A 9,078-nucleotide genomic window follows, 5' to 3' on the forward strand; every position below is an offset into this window, starting at 1 on the left:
CAGTATGCCATATACGCCAGTTCCCTGAAACATATGCTGTGCAGATGTTTCTTCCCTGTAGCAACTGTGTCAAGCAGCAAGGATGGACTGGCTTCCGGCAAAGTAGCAACGAAAATAATTTTATGGTTGGGGGTCGCCACAACATGAGGAATTGTATTAAAGGGTCGCAGCATTAGGAAGGTTGAGAACCACTGCTCTATACCATTCTTCTTCAACTTACACAGACCCTCTGCAACTTGCACAAACCTTCTGCAACTCACATGAGCCCTTTGTGACTTTCCTAATTCCTGTTTATTTTTTCTTAATTTATTCAGCAATAACCAATTTTAGAACAATCAACTTTCAAGTCTGTATTACCGAAACCAGGTAGCTTCCTTTTGACTTAATTAGAATTCTCAAATCTTAGAAACCTTAATTTTTAGTGACAACTAAAAGCAAGCAATTAGTATTCTTAAGGTTGGCAAATTTATGAACACATTTCATAACTTTCAGAAGCAGGCTTTTTTTTCCACTGGAAGGTGCACTTACATTTTTAAGAGGCATGACAGAGATAACATAGCCTTGACCACTGTGAGCAGGCTGCAGAAGAGGCAGGGGTTGGGAGAGATGGCAGGCCCCGCAGCTGGCTGGCTTGTTCCTGAGACGGCAGCCGCTCCAGGGCTTCTGGAGATGAATTTTAAAGTACTATTTCTTTTCCTTTATATTGAGGTGGGGCACTGGCCCCTGCTGCTTCCACAGCCTGCACAGGGTTTGGGGGTGATATTAATTCCTCCCAGGACCACCGTAGCTCCTGGGCCTCCAGGAGAAGTATTTAGAGTGTTTAAAATTTTATTTCTTCACATTTTTTCTTTTATTTTCTGGGAGGGGATTGAGATCCTCTCCCCTCCCCCTTTTGAATCCTCAATTTATTTATTTTTTAAAATATATTTTTATTGATTTCAGAGAGGAAGGGAGAAAAATAAAAACATCAATGATGAGAGAGAATCATTGATTGGCTGCCTCCTGCACGCCCCACACTGGGGATCAAACCCGCAACCCCGGCATGTGCCCTGACTGGGAATCAAACCCTGACCTCCTGTTTCATAGGTTGATGCTCAACCTCTGAGCCATGCCGGCCGGGCTGAATTGTCAATTTAGATCTGAGTAGAATTCTTATGACGTAGCAATAGGAAAGGTTGCACGTAAGAGATCTTATCCTATTTACCAGCCCTTTGGCAAAACAACTCCAATTGCAAAATAGTAATAACAATTAGACAAACAGAAAGGAGCAAGCAACTAGATAGCAATGTGATTCCTATGCAAATTTCTCTAAGCAACAATATTCCAAATTAAAAACATCCATTAAGCCCAGCTGGCATGGCTCAGTGTTGGAGCAACAGCCTATGAACCAGGAGGTCACAGTTCAATTCCCGGCCAGAGCACATGCCCAGGCTGTGAGCTCAATCCACTGTAGCTGATGGGTGATTCTCTCTCTCTCTCCCTCTCTCTCTCTCTCTCTTTTTCTCTCGCTCGTCGGCCTGCGGACTGAAGGGTCCCGGGTTCGATTCCGGTCAAGGGCATGTACCTGGGTTGCAGGCACTTCCCCAGTGGGGGATGTGCAGGAGGCAGCTGGTCGATGTTTCTCTCTCATCGATGTTTCTAACTCTCTATCTCTCTCCCTTCCTCTCTGTAAAAAATCAATAAAATATATTTAAAAAAAAATCTGCTAAGACAATCTGCAGATCTAGGCAATAAGAAAAGCAAAACAATACCCCCAAATACCAAAATCAAAAAATCGCTCCAGCCCTGACCGGTTTGGCTCAGTGGATAGAGCGTCGACCTGCGGACTGAGGGGTCCTGGGTTCAATTCTGGTCAGGGGTGTGTGCCTTGGTTGCGGGCACATCCCCAGTGGGGGGGTGCAGGAGGCAGCTGGTCGATGTTTCTAACTCTCTATCCCTCTCCCTTCCTCTCTGTAGAATAAAATCAATGAAATATATTTAAAAAAAAATAGCGCTCCAACCAAATCCCACACCTGGGAACTGGGATTTCTCTTAGTCACTGAGCCCTGCCTACTGCCATGCAGCACCTATTGATTCCTATGGAATCCCAAACTGTTCAAAAAACACCAAAGGTGGGGAAGGGGCTCCTGGTCATGTACACCAAACACTACCCAGTTTTGGAGTCCATCAACTCCCCAAAGACCTGTTTCTTTCACCAGCTTGGCATAGCATGTGACCAGCACTGAGAAAGAGTGAAGGACAGTCTCCAAGTAAAGTCACTTGGCAGCTGCTAGGGGCTCCCAAATTCTCTCACCAGGTCAGTCAGCCACAGGCAGCCTGGAGAACCCCCTCCAAAGTCCAGGGACTTACTGAGGGGGCTCCCACAACCTCCTGGCTGGCTCATCAAAATTGTAACTGGAACCCCAGTTCGGTTGCCTGCCACCACAAAACCCAAACTCATTAGACAGATGCTAGTGAAAAAGGGAAGGGGTTTATTCAAGTGCCATTCACCTGAGGAGATGGGGGACTCTTGTCACAAAGCCCATCTCAACATCTCAGTGCAGACAGAGGCTTTTATGAGGAGGGAGAGACAAAGGCAAAACACAACAAAGAAATCAAAGGAAGGGAGTTGAAAAGATCTCTACATGCAGGCCAGTGCAGCCCATCCCAATAAGGAACTCAAAAATGGTCAAGTGATGGTCTGGTGTGTGTCACCCTGGTCTTGGTCATCCTGGTTCTACGTGTGAAGGTCAGCACATCTCCTGGAACTGGGATGACTGAGGGTTGGAGTCTGTATCTTCTGAAGTTCAGTCCCAGGATTCTTATACAAACATGCTGTTTAATTACAAGCTACATATTAGTCAGAGTCAGCATTTACAGAAACAATGCCAAAATAGTGGGGTCGGGTACAATTTTCTACGGTGACACTTCCTTTGCCTCTGTAACTTGTTTGCTAAGCCCATTTCTTCTACAGATTACTCCTTCCACCACTGCTATTTTATAAATAAATGTTCTCTTATCATTTGAGTCTCCGCTCTGAATTCTTTCCGAGGCGGAACTCAAGTGCCGAGGTTGCTGAACCCCGGTTCCCTCCGACGCCATGGGTGTGACACCCGGTGTGGCTCCTGCCAGCCACGTGACGGTGTCATGGCTGGCACTGTGTGGCAGGATTCCAGAGAAGCCCACCCAGGACTACCTTGCAGACCTGGACCAGTCCTAGGTACTAGCAGGGACCCATTGTGCCCCACCAGCTCCTTATTGGCATCAGGTGGACTTAGGTGAGTTTCTTGGAATTCGGGAACTTTTTGTTTTAAGATAAGAGATTGGCTTTCTTTGAGCTGTTTTATTTTTGAAATACTCAGGTTTGAGCTCGGGGTTAAGAGTTGAGAGACCCTAGGGCTGAGGCTATAGATAAGCATCAAGATAACTAAGGAAAGAAGAGAAAAAAAAAATGGATGGCTGCCTTTTAACTTTTCATTTGGAATTGCTTTCTGAGGGTCTGAACAAAACATTTTGCTGGATAAAGGAGAGCCTCAACTCGTTCAATAAGGGACACCCAGAGCTTCTAATCTTCCTAGGGAAGGTCAACAGGCCCAGCTAGCATACATAGATCACCAGGAATCTTCTCTGGTTCCTTGGGGGTTTCCTGGTTGTAAAAAGACAACTCTGCATACTCCCTAGGGTCCCTGAAGCTGGGGAATGAGACCACCCTCACCTCCTCTACACTCTTCTAACCATCTTTATTTCCAACTTCTGTGAAAGCCTCGGGGATAACTTAAAAAGGACTCTCCCTTCCCTTTGAGGGGTGGCTGCTCTCTCTCCCAGGCCTCCTAAGGGACCAGGGCTTTGGGGGTCCTGAAAGGCAGGGCAACAGGCCACTGGTCCAACAACTGGAGACTAGAGTTGAAGGACGAGTTTTCCGCCTGAGGTCACGGAGATATTAGGCACTCCCTTTATGGACAGACACGATCGGAGAGACCTCTGGTAAGGCCGGCTAAGTCCTAGGCAAACAAGCAGGGACCCCTCGCTTGGGACTAGCTTCGTGTAGAGTGAAGTCCAACTGCCTGAGCGGAGTGAGTCCATCCTTACAGTGCCCAGCCATCACCGTGACCGCTGTTGGGAAGTCTGCCCTCAGAGCATGGAGTGACTCAGAGCTGGTCACGGGTGGCACCCAGGTGGCAGGAAATGCCTGTGGAATGGAATCCACCTGTCTGAGCAGAGTAAGTCCATCCTCCCCATGCTGGCCATCAGGGGGGTCACTGTTAAGTCTACCCTCAGGGTACAGGGTATGCACTCCACAGCCCAGGTATTTCCTGGGTGATGGGAACCTACGCCATTGTGGTTCTGACCACAGGACAGCCCAGAGACCAGTAGGGACACCTCTAACTCTCAGCTGGGAATTTATCTGTCTCTTCATAGATGGGGAACCTGTCCACAGTGCCTCAACATAACCCTTTGGGATGCATATTCGCCAGCTGGGAGAAATCTGACCCTAAGTCCCTCAAGCTTCTTTATAATATAGCCTGGCCCCACTATAAAGTGAACAATGGAGAGGTTTAGCCAGTTAATGGCACCATTAATTTAATACTATCCTGCAGCTAGACCTGTTTTGCCATTCCCGGGGAAGTGAGTGGAGGATGAAGCCTCCTTCGGTCAGTGTGCCTTTTCCATATGTGCAAGCCTTCACGGCTCTCGGGGCGCCTCTCACCTGTGCGCTGCCTGTAAGCGAGAGCTCTCTGTACCTGCTACAGAGCCTACAGGAAAAACATGCCCAAATGGGAACAAACACTCCAAAGATGGATGAAGGGAATTGTCAGCTCTTTACCAACATTTGCCAAACCTTGAGATATTTTTTTAAAAAAATGACTGTCCTTGTTTTATAAATGAAGTCTTTACAGGGCCAGAGGTGTGTCTCCAGAAACAGTTCAAAGCCCACCAACTTTTATCTTAGCCATCTTTTAAAATGCACATTTCTGGAAGGTAATTGTTTAAAAAAATTTTTTTTATTGATTTCAAAGAGGAAGGAATAGGGAGAGAGAGAGATAGAAACACCCATGAAAAGAGGCAACCATAGATCGGCTGCCTCCCTGCATACCCCCCAGTGGGGATCAAGCCCAAAAACCAATGAAAAGAGACAACCATAGATCGGCTGCCTCCTGCATACCCCCCAGTGGGGATCAAGCCCAAAACCTGGGCATGTGCCCTGACTGGGAATCAAACTGTGACCTCTTGGTTTATAGGTTGACGCTCAACCTCTGAGCAACACCAGCCCAGCTGGGAGGTAATCTTATTGAAAGGAAAAACCTTAGCCACGTAAGCAGATCAATTAACTCATTTCAGCTGTAACGTATTGATTGCTAGACAAGTCTTAAGTTCACCTACTTTTGGCCTTTTATTATTTAAATAAAAAAGCTTAAAAATAAATTTGGAGCTTTTAATGTCTTATATTTTATTAGAAATATGTCTCTTAAAAGCATGAGTGTGTTTGCCAATAGAAAAGCCTGTTTCTAAGTTATAAAATGTACTTGCCAATTGAAAGGATACTAATTGCTTACTTTTTATTTTTAAATATATTTTTATTGATGTCAGAGAGAAAGGGAGAAGGAGAGAAACATCAGTGATGAGAATCATTAATCAACTGCCTCCTGCACGCCCCCTACTGGGGATTAAGCCCGAAACTTGGGCATGTGCCCTTGACCAGAGTTGAACCCTTTAGTCTGCAGGCCGACAATCTATCCACTGAGCCAAACCGGCTAGGGCTAATTGCTTACTTTTTAGTAATTAAGGTTTCCCAAGAATTAAGAATTCTAATTAATTGAAAAAAATTATGGTTTTGGCGATAGAAGGTATAAAGCAGGGGTGGGGAACATCCAGCTCCTGGGTCGCATAAGGCCCAAGAAATCGTTTGGTCTGGCCCTGCCAAGGCATTAGGGGTGAGGGGTGAGTTAATTAAATGTTTGACCAAATATAGCTCGATAATTTTTAAGCTGATAATTTTGTATGCCCATGAAGAATGTTATAAATATCCAAATGGCCCTTGGCAGAATAAAAGGTTTCCCACTCTTGATAAAAAGTATGGAGATATATTTTAAGAGAGAGAGAGAGAGAGAGAGAGCCTGGCTGGTGTGGCTCAGTGGTTGAGTGTCAACCTATGACCCAGACGGTCACGGTCAATTCCTGGTCAGGGCACATGCCCGGGTTGCAGACTCGATCCCCAGTGTGGGGCATGTAGGAGGCAGCCAATTAATGATTCTCTCTCATCGTTTTATCTCTCCCTCTCCCTTCCTCTCTGAAGCCAATTAAAAATAAAATTAAAAAGAAAAAAAGTGAGTTGTTCTGAAGCTGGTTATTTCTGAATGGGTAAGGTTTATGAAAGTTGTAAAAAGGTTTGTGAAAGTTTTATAAAAAATCTTAAAAGGAAATTACATAAGTAAGCTAAATAATGAATTTAATTAAATAAATAAATTTAAAAGTCAATCATGGAATTCCAGCAAAAGATTTAAGAAAGCCTCGCCCGGCTGGTGTGGCTCCATGGTTGAGAATGCTATGAACTAGGAAGTTACAGTTGCATTCCCCGTCAGGGCACATGCGTGGGTTGAAGGCTCCATCCCCAGTGTGGGGTGCACAGGAGGCAGCCAATCAATGATTCGCTCTCTCACTCTGTTAAAAGGACAAGAATTTTCCTCTTGCTTTCCAAATACAAGGAGACTTATTTTTAAAAATATATATATTTTATTGATTTTTTTACAGAGAGGAAGGGAGCAGGATAGAGAGTTAGAAACATCGATCACCTGCCTCCTGCACACTCCCCACTGGGGATGTGCCCCCAACCAAGGTACATGCCCTCTCCCTTCCTCTCTGTAAAAAATCAATATATATATATATATTTTTTTTTAAAAGTAAGCCTATTTAATCAGTTGCTATTCTTACTGTGTTTATGCACACAATTGAAATTGGACTTAATACAATACATAAATGGGTCTTTTTTTAAAAATATATTTTATTGATTTTTTACAGAGAGGAAGGGAGCAGGATAGAGAGTTAGAAACATCGATCACCTGCCTCCTGCACACTCCCCACTGGGGATGTGCCCCCAACCAAGGTACATGCCCTCTCCCTTCCTCTCTGTAAAAAATCAATATATATATATATATTTTTTTTTAAAAGTAAGCCTATTTAATCAGTTGCTATTCTTACTGTGTTTATGCACACAATTGAAATTGGACTTAATACAATACATAAATGGGTCTTTTTTTAAAAATATATTTTATTGATTTTTTACAGAGAGGAAGGGAGCAGGATAGAGAGTTAGAAACATCGATCACCTGCCTCCTGCACACTCCCCACTGGGGATGTGCCCCCAACCAAGGTACATGCCCTCTCCCTTCCTCTCTGTAAAAAATCAATATATATATATATATTTTTTTTTAAAAGTAAGCCTATTTAATCAGTTGCTATTCTTACTGTGTTTATGCAAACAATTGAAATTGGACTTAATACAATACATAAATTGGTCTTTTTTGTCAATATATATATATATATTTTTTAAAGAAAAGGATTTGGTATGCCTGGCCGGTGTAGCTCAATGGCTTTAAATATATTTTAAAAAATAAAAGGATTTTGAAAATTGTCTTTTTCTCTCTACCTAATCCCTCCAGATTTTGGAAACTGGAGTACTACTATTTTCATGGCAATATGTTTTTTTGCATGATTTCAATAAGCCCAGTTTCCAATTGTGGTTTTATTAACCAAGACTCTGACTGGAATGTCACGTCTGAGAGAGGCACGCCTGGACTCTGGGTGTCCCCAGAAAGCCTCAGGAATAAAGACTGACTTTGGAGAAATGGTCAGGTACCTTGCTTGGTCACATGGCAGTCTTTCCAGGTAAGCAACAAAGGTTGCTTTCCTGAGAGATGGCAAGGAATTCACCCAAGTCTATACATATTTCAGACAAACTTGATGGCAACTAGGTGGCTTGGCTTCTTTGCCCTGAGGGGCTAATTAGAGACCCACCTCCTAGGCTGGGACCCACCTCCTCCACTCAAGGTGGCAGAGATGCTGGGCCCAGCCTTCTCCATGCAGCAAGGAGCCATGGGACCCCCAGGCCTCACCACATGGAGCGGCTGACGGGCCCCGCTTCCACTGTGTGCGTGGCCATCTTTGTGGTGGCCATCTTGTGAGGTCGCACGCCAGGGCCACCTAGGCTTTTATTAGTAAAGATGAGGGTAATTTTAGGTGGGAAATTATGTTTTAATAGACTCTATAATACACCATTGTAAATATTAGATTCCAGTTCAATTAAAAGCTTTAAATTTTTCACCTACAAACTGGACAGGATCATGAATTTTCCTAATTTTCTTAAATATTTGGCTACAACCCTCAAAACGGTTTCACTTTTTTCCCATTCTTTGACTTGGAATTAATGAGAATGAAAACATTTTTTCCTTCCACTGGATCATTTGTTGTAATTCTTGCCATTCTAGCTTTTGCCCCAATAATACTAATTTTTTTTAAACTTTCAATATATTTTTATTGATTTCAGAGAGGAAGGAAGAGGGAGAGAGAGATAGAAACATCAGTGATGACAGAGAATCATTGATCGGCTGCCTCCTGCAGCCCCCCCATTGGGAATCAAGCCCACAACCTGGGCATGTGCCCTGACTGGAAAATTAGCTAGGAGCCTGCAACCCAGGAATGTGCCCTTGACCAAAATCGAACCTGGGACCCTTCAGTCTGCAGGCAGATGCTCTATCCTCTGAGCCAAACTTGCTAGGGCAAATACTAAGATTTTTAACACAGTTTGTCTCCACCATGTTACAAACCTACTCGTACTCAGGAATACCACCTCTAGACACCATCATCACCTCCTTCTGTCATCAGGTCTCATTACCCCTTGACAATGAGCAAGGATCTCTTAGCTCTGAAGGAAAACTTCACCCCCTTTCAGCAACTACAGTAGAAACCCTGCACCCCTTTTCTCTGAGAGATTTCTGAAACAAGATCCTTGGGGAGGCAGGGGGGAATGTCGTAGTATGCAGTTAGACAGACCTGAGTACAGCAAGGACAATGGGCCAGGAACAGAAGGTCACCAGAAAGGGG

This window comes from Myotis davidii, unplaced genomic scaffold, assembly GCF_000327345.1.
Source record: "Myotis davidii unplaced genomic scaffold, ASM32734v1 scaffold56, whole genome shotgun sequence".
NCBI lineage: Eukaryota > Metazoa > Chordata > Mammalia > Chiroptera > Vespertilionidae > Myotis > Myotis davidii.